Source organism: Triticum dicoccoides, chromosome 1B, assembly GCF_002162155.2.
Source record: "Triticum dicoccoides isolate Atlit2015 ecotype Zavitan chromosome 1B, WEW_v2.0, whole genome shotgun sequence".
Classification (NCBI taxonomy): Eukaryota; Viridiplantae; Streptophyta; class Magnoliopsida; order Poales; family Poaceae; genus Triticum; species Triticum dicoccoides.
The window spans coordinates 547,537,567-547,556,688 of NC_041381.1; positions in this window are offsets into that span (position 1 = coordinate 547,537,567).

The following is a 19,122-nucleotide window of genomic DNA, read 5'->3' on the forward strand; positions in this document are numbered from 1 at the left end:
CAATTAATAATTACAGTATTACGCAAATTCACATTTCATTTGAATAGTTGTTTGCCAATTTCATATCAGGCACATAAGTATATTATAACATCACAGTAAGATAGCTACATGAAAACAGCACATTACAACATATAGCTAGTTCAACTTCATAAGAACAATATATTCATTTCCCTAATCAAGATCATCCAGGCTTGTCTTATCCACCTCTGCTTTCAGTTCAGAAGAACCTGTTTTGCACGGGCCAACTGGGAAAGTGCCTCCTCCTTCACCAGCACCATATTAGCAAAGTCTGATTTAAAAAATCTGAGCTCATTCTCCATCTTTAAATTTTTATCCCGCATCTTCAGATATTATTCAGCGTTGACAAGAGTTTCTCTAAGCCTACGTCTGTTCTCTTCCTCATACATGCTCCAGAGCTTCGCTAGGCACATCTTCAAAGACTGTGGCCACTCTTGATCAACCCACTCTAGGTAAGAACACTTCCATTCATCCTATAATATTTAAAACTAGATCGGTAACAATTGTAGCGGAAATGGGTTTATAGCAACATAGAAAATCACCAATGCTTATTTTGAAAAACTGAAGAAACATGTTAATTATGACATATCTTCTCAAAAAGATCAATGTGCAAATGAATTAATTGCTACTGATACAACAACCAAATTCTGGAACATCAGAAGCTATAATTAACTACAACAACGCTTCAAGTTCTTATGTACAATAAATAAAAAATTGAACATTTTATGAGGAAGGTAAATATAACTGCAACAACATAGGACAGTGTTTGGATGACAGCAAATTGATACTAACAGGTGTGTACATGCACAAATTTAGTAACATAGAACAAATAGCACTAAGGACGTTCACTATGTATGCCAATACTGGGGTAAAGATAATTGTTGCTACATCTCACACCGGTGCCCTGCAGTGGCGAGCCGATGCAGTAGAAAAAAATCAGGGACCCAGACTCGGGAGCACGTAGTTGCTCCGATGCCCAGTTCCTTCGTGCCATAAAGATTTAGTATTTTACTGCTTGGCTACTTAGATGTGTGGACCAAAGTTGGCTGCACAAACTACTGAAGCGGTGACAAATAATTTTCTAATGGCACCGCTGATGAGATGGCAACAATTTAAGATACTAGGTACAAACTGTGACACTGTCTTAGGATGCGTTTGGTTGAAGGTGTGGTATGAATGGGTTGGGACCATGACAGTGTCTGAATCACATCTAACAAATGATTTGTAACAATGAAAGAGGGTCTAACCTTCTCTGCACTTGCCAGAAACTTCCTGCCACTGTCCATAGATTCAAACGCAACTAGCTTCACGCATGGAGATTGATGGTGACAACGAGCAGATAGATCTTCAGCCACCCCGCTCCATTCGTTGCCACTGATGGTCCTAGGGAGCTATAAGAGGAAGAAATGACTCAAATCGACCGCCGGGTAAAAATCCTTCATTCCAAGTCATAGCCTGAGATAGAGAAGAGAGGCATACCCGGGTGGTGAAGGAGTCGTCTCCGGAGGAGGAACCGCTGGAGAGGTCTTTGAAGAAGACCATGGCGACCCCGGCGGTAGGATGCGAGATGGCGAGAGCGAGGAAGCGACTATAGCTTAGGAAGGAAGGAAGGAAGAAAGGAGGAAACAGGGGAAATGTGACTTGTGGTCGGGGAGAAAAGGGGCTGGGAAGGGGGGAGGGGGCAGGGGTAGATATTTTGGCGTTAGGCCAAAATTTTGGAAATGTGGAGGGAAACTTTGTGCGCGGTGCTGCCGAACCATTCACTTTGAACGATTGTGTGCATTGCAAATGATTCTTCTGCTTTACGCGCATGGGATGAGTTTGATAATTCAAATTTTGGTGGAAATTTCCCCGGGTGCGTCATTGCATAATTTAACATCGCTTGCTAATTTGGGCACACAAAAGAGCGTACAGTAGACAGACCACACTAACTGAATCGAGCAATTTTAGTAATTAAACAGAGCCAGTTGACCTAAACATTGCTCTAACAAAAGACTAGCATTAAAAACAAAGCCTGAGTACGCATAATTTTAACAAATCCGCCGCCGCGCCGGCCTATGCATCACCGGTGTGACATGAGACATTGATGACTTGTCCTGGCGACATGCCGCCGTTGGTGGATTCCATGTCCCCCTGCTGAAGTCAACCGCGTCCTCGTCCTCGTCCTCCTCCTCAGCGCCACCCTCAAGGTTGTAGTACTCGTAGTAATGGCTGCACCAGAGCTCGCGTTGGTACTCCACCGCCGATTCCTTGACGGACATACTCTTCTCTACCTCGACCTCGGCCGCGCGCAACTCCTCCTCCTAGAGCTCCTCGATCTCCGCTGCCTCCTACATCTCCAGCTCCCGCTCGACGACCTCATGAGGAAGTAGGTGCTCCATGGACACAGCTGCCTTTTTGGGCGTGGGTTACATGCTAGAGTCCAAGGTGGCCTGGAATATCTTGGCGTGTGCATCCTCGATCTTGGCGTGGATGGCCTCGACCCGGGCCAGGGCGACATCGGCGGCACGGACGGCAGCTCGAGCTCTCTTGGCGTTTGCAACCACCGTCGCAACAGCAGCTGCAGCCGTCTCGGCTGCTGCAGCTGCCCTGTCGGCTGCCGTAGACACCCTCTCGGCGGAAACGGCCGCGCTCAATGCGGATGCGGCGGCACTCTCGGCGTAGGCGGCTGCGCTCTTGGCACAGGCGGCCCCGCTTGGGGGGACGCGACCATCATACGGGCCTTCATGAAGCGTTTCCACGGTGTCATCTTTGCAAGAAGGGGGTGCGGGAAAGGGGATCAGGATTCGTGGATTCGGGGGTTGCCGGCACTGGAGCAGACGAGCCGGCGAAGCTTAAGGAGGGAGAATTAAATAGACCCAGATATGTTCATCACAAACGGTTCCTAGAAAACAATTGTGCGTGATGTTGTAGATATTTTTTATTAGCTGTGAAAGACGAATTTGTTGTAAAGTGGCAACGGTTGGTGTTTTAAATGTAAGAGCAATTTTGTAGTACTAATACAACTGTCATGTCAAATTTTGGAAAATTTCAGGGGTCATTTGACCTTTTAAGACATTTAAGTGATTTTCTAGCCATTTAATGACCGTAATTGAAATTTGAACTACATGTACACGCAAAAGCTAACCATAACAGTTTGAAAACTCATATTTTGTGTACTTGTGTGCGATTTAATTCCATGTGCAGCAAATTGGAGGGAATTTTCAAACATATCCGTCTAACGGCTATGACACAATTAAGCATGGAGTGACATGGCAATTTAATTCCAAAAAATTAAAAAAAAAATAAAAACGCATGAAACCTTGGTTGATGTAATGTCATGCCACCAAGATGATGTGGTAAATTTTTTGGCATGTTTGACGAAAGTTTGGACACACACCCCTCACAAACCGGAGCAACTCACTAGAAGCGCGTGGTTCCGAGAGGGAACAATGCATGTTTGATGACGAACGGGAGATAGCTTCCTCTTACGGCCTTTAATTTTTTTCTATGTTTAACGTGCACTACTACAACTGTAATGTGAAATTTTGGAAAATTCTAGGGGTCATTTGACCTTTTAAAGACATTTGAGTGATTTTCTAGCCATGTAATGACCATAATTAAAATTTGAACTACATCTACATGCAACATCTAACCATAAAGGTTTGAAAAATCATACTCCCTCCGTTCCTTGATATAAGGTGTATAGATTTTTGAGAAAAAAATCCGAAATATAAGGTATATTGCGTTGCACCACTCGTTTGGATAATCCTTTTAGGGATTTGATTACATTTCCTTATATTATGTAAGCTCCTCTATTTTCTCATGTCAATTAGTCAGGTGAAATCTTTTCCAAAACTTGTGAAATTTTCGACATACGTTCTTTAATTTCCGTGCCAAAAACTATACACCCTATATTTAGGAACGGAGGGAGTATTTGTGTACTTGTGTGTGAGTTAATTCCATGTGCAGTAAATTAGAAGGGATTTTCAAACATATTTGTCTCACGACATGGACACATGCATATGTATGCATGGAGTGACATGGCACTTTAATTCCAAAAAATAAAAAAAATAAAAAACACATGAAACCTTGGTTGATGTAATGTCATGCCACCAAGATGATGTGGTAAAAAAATTGGCATGTTTGACGAAAGTTTGGGCACACACCCCTCACAAACCGGAGCAACTCACTAGAAGGCTCGTGGTTCCGAGAGGGAACAATCCATGTTCGATGACGAACGGGAGATATATATAGCTTCCTCTTACGGCCTTCAATTTTTTTCTACGTGTAACGTGCACTACTACAACTGTAATGTGAAATTTTGGAAAATTCTAGGGGTCATTTGACCTATTAAAGACATTTAAGTGATTTTCTAGCCATTTAATGACCGTATTCAAATTTGAACTATATCTATATGCAACGGCTAACCATAACGGTTTTAAAAATCATATTTGTGTAATTGTGTGTGAGTTAATTCCATGTGCGGTAAATTAGAAGGAGTTTTCAAACATATTTGTCTCACGACATGGACACTTACATATGTATGCATGGAGTGGCATGGCATTTTAATTCCAAAATATTAAAAAAATCAGAAACACATGAAACCTTGGTTGATGTAATGTCATGCCACCAAGATGATGTGATAAAAAAAATTGGGATGTTTAACGAAAGTTTGGACACACACCCCTCACAAACCGGAGCAACTCACTAGAAGGCTCATGTTTCTGAGAGGGAACAATGCATGTTTGATGACGAATAGGAGATAGCTTCCTCTACGGCCTTCAATTTTTTTCTACGTCTAACGTGCACTACTACAACTGTAATGTGAAATTTTGGAAAATTCTAGGGGCCAGTTGACCTTTTAAAGGCATTTAAGTGATTTTCTAGTGATTTAATGACCATAAATAAAATTTGAACTACATCTACATGCAATGCCTAACCAAAACGGTTTGAAAAATCATATTTGTGTACTTGTGTGCGTGTTAATTCCGTGTGCAGTAAATTAGAAGGGATTTTCAAACATATTTGTCTCACGACATGGACACATGCATATGTATGCATGGAGTGACATGGCATTTTAATTCCAAAAATTAAAAAAGTATCAGAAACACATGAAACCATGCTTGATGTAATGTCATACCACCAAGATAATATGGTAAAAAAATTGGCATGTTTGACGGAAGTTTGGACACACACCCCTCACAAACCGGAGCAACTCACTAGAAGGCTCATGGTTCCGAGAGGAAACAATGCATGTTTGATGACGACCGGGAGATAGCTTCCTCTTACGGCCTTCAATTTTTTTTCTACGTCTAACGTGCACTACTACAATTATAATGTGAAATTTTGGAAAATTCTAGGGGTCGTGTGATCTTTTAAAGACATTTAAGTGATTTTCTATCCATTTACTGACCATAATTCAAATTTGAACTACATCTACATGCAACGCCTAACCAAAACGGTTTGAAAAATCATATTTGTGCACTTGTGTGTGAGTTAATTCCATGTGCAGTAACCATGCATATGATGCATGGAGTGACATGGCATTTTAATTCCAAAAAATTAAAGAAATATCAGAAACACATGAAACATTGCTTGATGTAATGTCATGCCACCAAGATGATGTGGTAAAAAATTGGCATGTTTGACAAATGTTTGGACATACACCCCTCACAAACCGGAGTAACTTACTAGAAGGTCCATGGTTCCGAGAGGGAATAATGCATGTTTGATGACAAACAGGAGATAGCTTCCTCTTATGGCTTTCAAATGTTTTTTCTATGTTTAACGTGCACTAATACAACTGTCATGTGAAAATTTGGAAAATTTCAGGGGTCATTTGACCTTTTAAAGACATTTAAGTGATTTCTAGCCATTTAATGACCGTAATTCAAATTTGAACTACATCTACATGCAACGCCTAACCATAACAGTTTGAAAAAATCATATTTTTGTGTACTTGTGTGCGAGTTAAAAAATCATCATACGATGTAAATATCTAGTGTTCAAAAAAGAAAATGTAAAGATGTGGAAACACAACCGGCCCCCACACGATTGGCACTCTATCTCGCGGCTCGATGTTTGGTAGGTGAGTGGCGGGGATCATTAATCAGAGACGGTTCTGCATTGGAAACCGTCAACTATTATGTTCACACACGGATTTTGCTGCGGGAATCGTGTGTAATTCAAACTACAGTACTCGTAAATTCCGGCGACCGGCGTGTGTACTATCCCCATCGATCTAGATTCCGGCCGCCAATAAATACTACCTTGCTCACGTCGTCCGGCCTGCATTCTCATCTACATCCTCCCCTCGCTCGCCCTCTTTCCCTTTCTCAAATCTCAATCATGGCACCGCCGGTCTGCCCACGTGCCAACGAGGAGTCGCCGCCCCCCGAGGACACGCACTCGAATAGCAGCGACGAGGACCCCAACGCGCCGCCGAACAAGGTTGCGCCGGACCCCCCAACTTTGGATTGGTTTTGGGGCCAATACAATCATTGTCTGTGGAAGTCGCTGCCGCCGGCTGAGAATGCCAGGAAAGTGGCATTCAAGAAGGAGATGGTGGAGGAGGAAGCCAGGTACCAGGCGACCTATGAAGCCCGTGATGCCGCCTAGAAAAAGGAGGTGGCGGAGCTTTGGGGGTGGGTGCGTCATCGTGCCGAGGAGGTGTACAAAGACGGGTACTTCACAAGGAAGGTCATAGGCATTGGGTGCCTCGTCGTTGCGTGAAGGTGGGCCCATAAGCTCCAGCGTGCCACCGATGAGGAGCTACGTTTGGCGCCCAACGAAATGGCAAGATCGTTCACGCGCGTCCGCCAGCAAGAGGCAGTCAAGCGCTGTGAGGCGGAGAAGGCAGAGTACTGCCTCCGCACTGGGAAGACGCTGCGCACCAGGGAGCTGCTAGCGAGAGGCTGCCGGAATACTAGCCCAGGAGGGATTATTATTTTTAGTATTGTTCGTTTTCAATTTTATGCATTGTACATAGTAGTTAAGTATCATCACGTATATGTGATTATAATATATATATATATATTCTATGATGAACTAATGAACAATTAATATATATATATATATATTATGAATTCCATTTTCTATCTGTTTTTGTATACTAATTTGAATCTAGCCGTTATCATCCACATATATAGAATGGAAAGCGTATATACACACATTGAAACAGACATATAATAACGGAAAACAGAGTACACACACTGAAACAGAGGAATAAACAGAGCAATACTATGATTGTTGTGAATACATAGCTATCCACGTCGAAACGACTCAACAAGATAAAATGCGTCCATGAGACCATGACCAGGAGCCCTTGCCTACGGTAGCTCTTGGCTCTGCCTGAACTCGTGCAGGCGTTCTTCCAAGCGGTCGACACGCTCGCGGTACATCTGGAGCACGATCTCGAGCTCCAAGTTGGCTATTTCATCGGAGATCACCAGCTCGAGGATGAGACGGCCATGTTCCTCTACTGCACCCAGGTGGACACCTGGGCCAAGGAGGCGGTCGAGCCTACGGACCAGCGCGTTGGCATCTAGCAGGCTGCGGACAAGGCGAACGGCACCACCCATGTGAACGGCGCGGCGGGCGTCCGATGCAAGTACGGCGCGGCCGGCCTCTGGTGCAAGTACGGTGCTGAGGGCCTCTGCCCACTCCTGGCGAGGAATGGGGGTACTGACGGGACGTGTACCCAGCTGCGATGCTGTGTCGACAGCAGGCAAGCACCGATGGATCCGCTCTTGCTGTGCGGTGCGCCGCGCCTCTCGCTCTGCAGTGCTCCAATGGTCTCGCCGTGCGGCGAGCCGCAGCCTATCGACGCGGACGCGCCTAGCTTGCTTTGTGGCGCGCCATCGATCATTTTGTGCAGCGAGGTGCGGCCTGTCGGTGCTAACATGCCTATCTTGATCCGCGGCCTCAAGCGCCATGCGCCAAAGGTCTGCTCAACCCTGGCGATGACACACATCACGGCGTCGTCTATCGCATTGTCGGGGAGTGCCTCGACCTCGACGGGCCATGGCACCTGCTCGTTTTCCTCGTCGACGAGGTTGATGGCAGAGGCGGCGCTTTGGTGGGTTGGCATGCTTGGAAAAGGTGGATGTGCTACAGGTTGCGCTTGTCGCCTCCGTGTGTCGCATGCTGCCTAGGTTTATGTGCAATATCGCTGGGTGGTGGGAAACAGGTGACGAAATGGCGGGAAACGGTGGCGTGTTCATAAAACACCATCAATTAATGGAAACTTAGCATAGAAGGAACATCAAGCTAGCACAAGAAGTAAATGTTGATCAGATGAACACAGACCACACTAGGGAACCCGTCGGTGATGAATTCATCAATCGCAAACAGTTGAATACTAGCAAGTGCTTGCCCACAACACACATGGCTTATTCCATCACAAACAGGTCGGATGGATCAACTATATGCCACGTATCGCACATTGTCAAAAAGTAATGCGGTAGACCTTCTTTAACATGTGTTAAAAATAAAAATAAATAAATAACAAGGACCTCGAGGTTAAATTAACTCATGGCTTCTCCATCAACACAACTTCCCATCCAGTCACCCATCTGATGGTTGCTCCAGCCTGAGCACACTTAACTTGAGAGTTCTCTTACATGAGCTACTGGTGGAACAGCTAGTCCTTGCTGATATAGGATGCCTCTTCGCATCCTAATGGCGTATCCGGATGACCGTCTGTCCCCCAATGGCCAATAGATGTTGTGTAGACAGAGCATATCACATATGTATTATTAGAAGAAATCGTCTGTGTTATTATCGGTCTTCGCACACATTTCTCATTACAGACCTGTTTGTCGCGTATCACACACATCTTGATATATTGAACCGTTTTTGTTCTCTTGTCTCAACACAAACAATTCATCCGAGTGAACCGCATGTTGTATATCGCACACACCTTGGTCTGGCTAACCATTTCTTTTGTGTTCCCTAATCACAAACAGTTTATCTGAGTGAACCGTATGTTGTATATCGCACACACCTTCATCTGGTTGCCCGTTTCTTTTGTTCCTCATCATCGCAAACAGTTAATTAAACTGAACCATGTGCCCTGCATCGCACATGCAACTAAAATCTGAACCTTGTTTGATGCATCCTCCATCACAAACGTTTTGCACCTTTTTTGACGGGTTTTTTACACCACCGTTTGTGATTATTGCATCGCACATAATTTCGTCGAAGGGTCTCTGGTCGTAGTGTCGCGTTAGCAGCATCCTGCAGTAGTGTATATTCAACTGGACATATGTGCCTAGATCGTTCCTCACCACATGATGCTTGCCAAAGGAGAAAAATAAAAAGAAATAGAGAGAAAAACTTTGACTCTTGCATAAAAGTAAAAGATAGGCCTTTCGTAGAGGGAAGCAAAGGTTTCCATGTGCTTATTTGTTTGTATGCTCAATCCCGTAGTGCAAAAGAACATCACGTTACATTGCCCCTTGTGATAGAGACCTTTATTATGCAGTTTGTCGCTTTTATTCTTCACCATCACAAGTTCGTGCAGCGCTCAATTTTCTCTTACACTAAATGATCTCACACTTTTAGAAGCAATTTTTATTGCCTTTTTGCACCGATGACAACTTACTTGAGGGATGTTGCTCAATCCCTAGGTAGGTATGGTGGACACTTGAAAATAAGATTTGGGTTTAAGGGTTTTTGGATGCACAAGTAGTATCTCTACTTAGTACAGAATTTTTGGCTAGCAAAGATAGGGGGCAAGCATCACATGTTAAAGGATGTATGACAATATGACTTCTATGTGAATATAAACAAACATAAACAATTAAGTTGTCTTCCTTGTCCAACATCAAAAAATTTGGCATATAATATTTTGATGAGGGCTCACAATCACAAAAGATTTCTAGGATAGTATATCTATATGTGAATCTTCTCTTCCCTTATTAATTCTTTCATGAGTTGCATCATTGACTAATGCTATGTTTGTCAATCTCTAATAAAAATTTCTACTTATACTTTTCCTTATGTGGTGCTATCACCTACCATAGGATTAGTATATAAACTTTTCATTATTTATCTCCTTTCTTATTTCTTTTCTTTTCTTTATTTACAACATGAAAATAAAGAAAGCAAAAACTCAAACTAACTTTATTATATAACTTGCACACGATTACGAGGATATATCACTAAGCAAACTCTTGAATAAGAAAGGATCGAACTAAGCTTTATTTCATCTAAAAGCAAAAGAACGAACTAAGATAAGTAAAAGCAAAAGATCAAACTAAGATAAGTAAAAGCAAAACGATAGTGGGATGATACGATACCGGGACACCTCCCCCAAGCTTGGCAGAAGCCAGGGGGATTGCCCATACCCGATACTCAGTTCTCCTTTGGTGGTGAAGAAGATGATGGTGGTGATGTAGTGATCCTATCTTTAAGGGTTAGAAGATTCTCCAATCGACGGATGACGCTCCTGAGGTGGGTGATGTGCTCTTGATGCAAAATATTCTCGCGAGTGAGATACTTATTTTGTATGCGAACTATTTCAATGATGTAAAAGGCCTCAATCTTAGCAGCAGTAAGATGAGTAAGGTAAGGTTTAAGGATATCTTCCTCCTCCTCGTCAGCTGGCAGTGCTTGTTCGAAGACCGGAGGCTGATCTACGGTAACTTCCTTGCTATCATCTTCTCCGACAGCTCCCGCGGGATATTCTCTCTTCAGCTCGATCTTCATCAACCAAGCATCCTCTTCCACGTGGTTGGAGGAAGAAGAAGACATGATGCATGGCCCAACAGATCTGACATAAAACAGCAAGAAAAGAGAACAGGGGATTTCTCCGTGATACGGTGATCAACAGGTTCAGGAAGTATATATAGATTTTTTTTTATCTTCTAGGAAAAGTACATGGTAGAACAACGGAGTACGGGAGGTGTCCCAGGTGATGGCGCGCCCTGGTGTCTTGTGCCCAGCAGGGGACGCTTCCTGGGAGTTTTTTTATTTGCAAAATTCTAAAATATTCTAAAACTAATAAAAAATATTTTTGTGGATTTTTCGGAGTCCGTTTACTTACCGAATCACGTACCTCTTTATTTTCATGATTCTAGAGTGTTCCGGAAGGACTCTTTTATGTGTTCCTCCGGTGTCAACTTTTGGTTAATATTACTTTCAATATTAATAGGTGTACCTGAGATATAATACTTTATCCGTTGCCCATTGACAACCTTCGGGTTAGTACCTTCGGAGTTATTTATTTTGATGGCTCCAGACCGGAAAACCTCCTTGATGACATATGGGCCTTCCCATTTTGAAAGGAGCTTTCCTGCAAAAAATCTAAAATGAGAGTTGTACAAAAGAACAAATTCTCCGACTTTAAACTCACGCTTTTGGATTCTTTTGTCATGCCATCTTTTAACTTTTTCTTTGAATAACTTTGCATTTTCATAAGCTTGGGTTCTCCATTCATCTAAAGAACTTATATCAAATAACCTCTTTTCACCAGCAAGTTCGAAATCATAATTGAGTTCTTTAACTACCCAATATGCTTTATGTTCTAACTCAAGAGGCAAATGACAAGCTTTTCCATAAACCATTTTATATGGAGACATACCCATAGGATTTTTATAAGCTGTTCTATAAGCCCAAAGTGCATCATCTAATTTCTTAGACCAATTCTTCCTGGACCTATTGACAGTCTTTTGCAAAATTAATTTTATACCTCTATTGCTAAGTTCAACTTGACCACTAGACATAGGATGATATGGTGATGCAATTCCATGGTTAACATCATACTTGGCAAGCATTTTACGGAAAGCACCATGAATAAAGTGTGAACCACCATCATTCAATAAATATCTAGGGACTCCAAACCTTGGGAATATGACTTCCTTAAGCATTTTAACAGAGGTGTTGTGATCAGCACTACTAGTTGGAATAACTTCTACCCATTTAGTAACATAATCAACAGCAACCAAAATATGTGTATACCCATTAGAGGAAGGAAAAGGTCCCATGTAATCAAATCCCCAAACATCAAATGGTTCAACAGCAAGTGAATAATTCATAGGCATTTCTTGACACTTACCGATATTACCTATTCTTGACATTCATCATAAGAAGAGACAAACTTATGGGCATCCTTGAAGAGAGTAGGCCAATAAAATCCAGATTGCAATACCTTGTGAGCAGTTCTATCTCCAGCATGATGCCCTCCATAAGCCTCGGAGTGACATTTCCGTAGGACTTGTCCTTGTTCATGCTCAGGTACACAACATCTAATAATACCATCTACTCCTTGTTTATAAAGATGTGGGTCATCCCAAAAGTAATGTCTCAAATCATAGAAGATTTTTTTCTTTTGCTGGTATGTAAAGCTAACTGCTCGTCAGGAAAACTATGTAATTAGCATAGTCAGCATACCAAGGACTACTATTAGCATAGTCAGCATACCAAGGACTACTATTAGCAACATTTATCGCAGCTAACTGCTCGTCAGGAAAACTATCATCAATAGGTAGTGGGTCATCAAGCACATTTTGAAGCCTAGACAAGTTATCAGGTACTGGGTTCTCAGCTCCTTTTCTATCAATGATATGTAAATCAAATTCTTGCAACAAGAAAACCCAACGAATAAGTCTAGGTTTAGCATCTTTCTTTTCCATAGGATATTTAATAGCAGCATGGTCTGTGTGAATAGTTACTTTGGAATCAACAATATAAGGTCTAAATTTATCACAAGAAAACACCACTGCTAAGAATTCTTTTTCAGTAGTAGCATAATTTCTTTGAGCACTGTCTAGAGTTTTACTGGCATAATGAATAACATTAAGTTTCTTATCAACTCTTTCTCCTAGATCATACATCACTAGCATCATACATGATTTCAAAAGGCAAGTTCCAATCAGGTGGTTGAACAATAGGTGCAGAAATTAAAGCTTTCTTAAGTGTTTCAAAGGCTTCAAGACAATCATTATCAAAAACAAAAGGAATATCCTTTTGCAAGAGACTAGTAAGAGGCCTAGAAATTTTAGAGAAGTCTTTGATAAATCTCCTATAGAAACCAGCATGACCTAGGAAACTATGAATACCTTTGATATCCTTAGGACATGGCATTTTATCAATGGAATCAACCTTATCTTGGTCCACTTCAATACCTCTTTCAGAAATTTTATGACCCAAGACAATGCCTTCATTAACCATAAAGTGGCAATTTTCCCAATTCAAGACAAGATTTGTTTGTTCACATCTCTGCAAAACTCGCTCAAGATTGCTTAAACAATCATCAAAAGACTTCCCATAAACAGAAAAGTCATCCATGAAAACCTCAACAATCTTTTCACAAAAATCAGAGAATATAGCAGTCATACATCTTTGAAGGTAGCAGGTGCATTACATAAACCAAAAGGCATACGTCTATAAGCGTAAGTTCCAAAGGGACAAGTAAAAGTGGTCTTTTCTTGATCAGGTTGAGAAACAGGTATTTGTGAAAAGCCAGAATATCCATCAAAGAAGCAAAAGTGTGTGTGCTTAGATAATATTTCAAGCATTTGATCAATAAAAGGCAAAGGGTAATGATCTTTTCTAGTTGCTTTGTTTAATTTTCTATAATCAATTGCCATTCTATAGCTTGTAACAATTCTTTGTGGAATAAGCTAATTCTTATCATTAGGAACAACAGTTATACCTCCTTTCTTAGGGACACAATGAACAAGACTTACCCATCTACTATCAGCTATGGGATAGATTATACCTGCTTCCAGAAGTTTTAATATTCCGTTCTTACCACTTCTTTCATCTTCGGATTTAACCGACAATGGTGATCAACAACGGGTTTAGCATCAGGTTCCATATTAATCTTGTGTTGACATAGAGTGGGACTAATGCCCTTTAAATCATCAAGAGTATATCCAATAGCAGCTCGGTATTTCCTTCGAACTTTCAATAATCTTTCTTCTTCATGTTCTGAAAGGTTAGCACTAATAATAACAGGATATATTTGCTTTTCATCAAGATAAGCATATTTCAAAGTGTCTGGCAATTGTTTTAATTCAAACACAGGATAACCTTTAGGTGGAGGAGGACCTCCTAGAGTTTTAATAGGCAAATTGTGTTTAAGTAGAGGACGTTGTTCAAAGAAAATCTTATCTATTTATTTCTTTCATGCATATGTAAATCATTTTTATGGTCTAGCAAATATTGTTCTAAAGGATCAGTAGGTGGAACAGCAATAGAAGCAAGACCAATTAATTCATCCTTACTAGGCAATTCTTTTTCATGATGATTTCTACTAAACTTGGAAAAATTAAACTCATGAGACTCATCACCAAAGCTAACACCAACAGTTTGCTTCTTACAATCTATCTTAGCATTAAATGTGTTCAAGAAAGGTCTACCAAAGATAATTGGACAAAATTCATCTTGTGGGGAACCCAGAACAAGAAAATCAGTGGGGTATTTTATTTTCCCACACAAGACTTCAACATCTCTAACAATCCCAATTGTTGATATTGTGTCTCTATTAGCAAGTTTAATAGCAACATCTATTTCTTCTATCTCAGCAGGTGCTATGTCTTTCATGATTTCTTCATATGAAGTGTAAGGAATAGCACTCACACTAGCACCCATGTCACATAAACCATGATAACAGTGATCTCCTATTTTAACTGAAATAACAGGCATGCCAACCACAGGTCTATGTTTATCTTTTCTATCAGGTTTAGCAATTCTAGCAGCTTCTTTACAGAAGTAAATAACATGCCCATCCATATCTTCTTCCAAGAGATCTTTAACCATAGCAATACTAGGTTCAACTTTAATTTGTTCATCAGGTTTAGGTGTTCTAATATAGCTTTTGTTAACCACAGTTGAAACTTTAGCATGTTCATTTATCCTAACAGGGAAAGGTGGTTTCTCAATATAAGCAGAAGGAACAACTGGATCAACATTATAAAGTATAGTTTCTTCTTTAACTGGTATTGGTTCTTTAGTTTCTTCTTTAATAGGTGGGTGATATTTAAACCACTTCTCTTTAGGGAGTTCAACATGAGTAGCAAATGATTCACAAAAGGAAGCTACTATCTCAGAGTCGAGTCCGTATTTAGTGCTAAACTTTTGAAAAGCATCGGTATCCATAAAAGATTTAACACAATCATACTTAAGCTTAATACCTGACTCTTTACCTTTGTCGAGTTCCCAATCTTCAGAGTTGCATTTAATTCTGTTCAAAATATCCCGCCAAAATTCAATAGTCTTCTTCATAAATGAACCAGCACAAGAAGTATCAAGCATGGTTTGATCATTACGAGAAAGCCGAGCATAAAAATTCTGAATAATGATTTCTCTTGAGAGCTCATGATTGGGGCATGAATATGACATTGAATTAAGCCTCCCCCAAGCTAGAGCGATACTTTCTCCTTCATGAGGCCAAAAATTATATATATAATTCCGATCACGATGAACTAGATGCATAGGATAAAAATTTTGGTGGAACTCCAATTTCAAACGATTCCAATTCCATGATCCAACATCATCACATAGCCTATACCATACCAATGCTTTTCCCTTCAAAGATAAAGGGAAAACCTTTTTCATCACTTCATCCCTGGGTAAACCTGCAAGCTTAAACAATCCACAAATTTGTTCCACATATATCAAGTGCATATCAGGATGTTCGGTTCCATGTCCTGCATAAGGATTAGCTAGCAGTTGTTCTATCATACCCGAAGGAATTTCATATTCAATATTTTCAGCAGGTGCAGTAGATTGAGGGGTGGCTAATTGTGGTTCCGGACGAGGTGAAGATACCCCGAACAAACCCCTCAAAGGATTGTTTTCCATAGTAACAAGTGACAATAAATTTCAAAACACTATATAAATGTTTCCTTACCAAAGGCGCTTCACTCCCCGGCAACGGCGCCAGAAAATAGCCTTGATGACCCACACGTATAGGGGATCAATTGTAGCTCTTTTCGATAAGTAAGAGTGTCGAACCCAACGAGGAGCAGAAGGAAATGACAAGTAGTTTCCGGTAAGGTATTGTCTCCAAGTGCTGAAATTGTAAGTAGCAGAGTAATTTGATAGCAAGATAATTTGTAACGAGCAAGTAACGATAATAGTAACAAAAGTGCAGCAAGGTAGCCAAATCCTTTTGAGGCAAAGGACAGGCCAAAACGGTCCCTTATGATAAGAAAAGTGTTCTTGAGGGTACACGGGAATTTCATCTAGTCACTTTCATCATGTTGGTTCGATTTGTGTTCGCTACTTTGATAATTTGATATGTGGGTGGACCGGTGCTTAGGTGCTATTCTTACTTGTACAAACCTCCTACTTATGATTAACCCTCCCGCAAGCATCTGCAACTACGAGAAAATTATTAAGAATAAATTCTAACCATAGCATTAAACTTTTGGATCCAATCGGTCCCTTACGAAATAGCGCATAAACTGGGGTTTAAGCTTCTGTCAATCTGGCAACCCACCATCTAATTGCTACTCCACAATGCATTCCCTTAGGCCCAAATATGGTGAAGTGTCATGTAGTCGACGTTCACATGACACCACTAACGGAATAACAACATACATACTATCAAAATATTGAACACATATCAAGTTCACATGATTACTTGCAACATGATTTCTCCTGTGACCTCAAGAACAAAGGTAACTACTCACAAATAATAAACATCTTCACGATCAGAGGAGTATTAAATAGCATAATGGATCTGAACATATAATCTTCCACCAAATAAACCATATACTAATCAACTATAAGATGTAATCAACACTACTAGTCACCCACAAGCACCAATCTATAGTTCGGGTAACAAGATTGAACACAAGAGATGAACTAGGGTTTGAGATGAGATGGTGTTGTTGAAGATGTTGATGGAGATTGCCCTCCCCAAGATGGGAGAGTTGTTGGTGATGATGATGACGATGATTTCCCCCTTCGGGAGGGAAGTTCCCCCGGCGGAATCGCTCCGCCGGAGGGAAAAAGTGCTCCTGCCCAAGTTCCGCCTCGAGGCGGTGACGCTTCGTCCTGAAAGTCCTCCCCTAATTGTTTCTAGGTCAAAATCATTTATATACCAGAAGATGGGCACCGGAGGTGGGCCGAGGAGGTCACAACCCACCAGGGCGCGCCTGGGGGCCTGCCGCGCCCAGGTGGTTTGTTCCCACTTGGTGGCCCCCTCTGGTGGTTATTGGCTCCAGTATTTCTTAAATATTCCATAAAAAATCTCCATGAAGTTTCAGCTTATTTGGAGTTGTGCAGAATAGGTAGCCTAACGTAGCTTTTTCAGGTCCAGATCTCCAGCTGCCGGAATTCCCACTCTTGGTGTGTTCCTTGCAAATTATGAGAGAAAATGCATTAGAATTACTCCAAAAAGCATTATTATGGATTAAAAACATTATAAATAACAGTAAGAAAACATGACGCAAAATGGACGTATCAGGGACCGTTTAAGTTTTGCCACGGCGGTGGCCGTTGATGTCTTTCGTAGACACGGGGCCACCCATGACTTGCCCAGAGGGGAGTTAGTCGGAGTGGTCGGGAGAATGTCATGGCAATGGGAGGGTTCTGTCGGAATGCCTGGTCCACCCGAATGGGAATGCGAGGCCATGACTTCCATGATGTGGGTACAGTGTGCTAACATCTGCAGAGTGTTTATTAAATCTATCAATAGACGCGTCCTCGGTTACGGACATAGCTTGTGAGAAAGTCACACCATGGATCAACATTAATAGGTAATTTTGCACACTAAATTTATATGCTTGGCACTGGTTAAGTGATGATTTTTGTGAGATCATGAAGATGATCGTTGTGGGAACCAAAGTGTTGGTTTCGTTTGTGATCCGGGCATGATCACCGTTTGGTTACGAGGTAACCCGTTTGGTAAGAGAGTCCGAGGGACTCAATGCACAAGTTTGATTTCACTGCATGAGTAGTGTGTTATCGCATTGCATTTAACTTGATTAATTGTCATGATATTGTTTTGCCATTATGCTTATGCTTGTTGTGAGCTTGCAAGTACATTCAATGTACTAACCTGGAGTGTTATGCCAGATTTCAGGGAAGTCTTACCGGATCGGAGTGCTACCCATGTCTAGATCATGTCCACATCGGTGTCCCTGAGCTATGGAGTTCCGCTTCGTCGTCGTTCCGCTGTCGCGTAGTTATCGTGATCGAGGCCCCTTCATGTTCATTAAATAATGTACATATTGTTCAGCCGCACCGTGTGTGCCTCTTGGCCTCATTACTTGATGTAATATCGAACTTATGTTTCCGCTAGCATCAATAAAGCGGTTGTTTTTTGTACCAAGATGTTGTGTGTTGCCAAAAGACTTGATCCCTGGGCCGGCAATGCAAGGTAAACCAGTCGCTCTGAGCCGGGGTGCCACAACCATGACCAAACACACACAACAACCTCACTGGATGTCGCCGCCGCCCACCACCGAGCACCACCGCGACCACCACCACTGCAGCAACAAACGCCGCATCGCGAGAGACAGCAACAAGACCTGAGACACTCCGATCCAGATCGAAGCCGCTCCATCGAAGCAGCAGAACAGAGGACGAGAAGGGCCACCCATAGCACACCTCGCGCTCCGAAGAAGCCATCTGCCACACCCGCGGGTCGTCGCGTCCAACCTACACGAGCCGCCACCACACCCAGCTGTCGATCCGCGCCCTGCGTGCGCATCCTGCGCCGAGCGCCGCCGCACACGAGGTCCACACCCAGGCCGCACCGAGATCCCGGGCCAAGGCCGCCGGCCCCCAGCACCAAGTTGTGCCCAAGCGCACACGCTCCTTCCCCCACCGGCGACCGAAGATTCCCACCCTCTTTCAAGGGTGGGGCACGCTGCCACCGTGGTAGGAGCCAGCGACAGCGGTGACGGGAGGAGTCAATGGGGAGGGCCGGCTACAGGAGGTTAGGTTTCCCCTGAGCCGCCAGAGCTAGGCGATGCAGGGGTATTTTTTGCGCTACCAATAATAGCCCTCTCGTAGTTGTGGTTCAGAGAAAATTGGATATTTGCCACTTTGAATACATGCCACTTTCAAGATTGTCTTCACAAAATTGCCACCCAGCTCGTGACCCCTTAATTATCATGACATTTATCTTCTTTCATTGATTTCTTTTCCCCTTTTCCATTT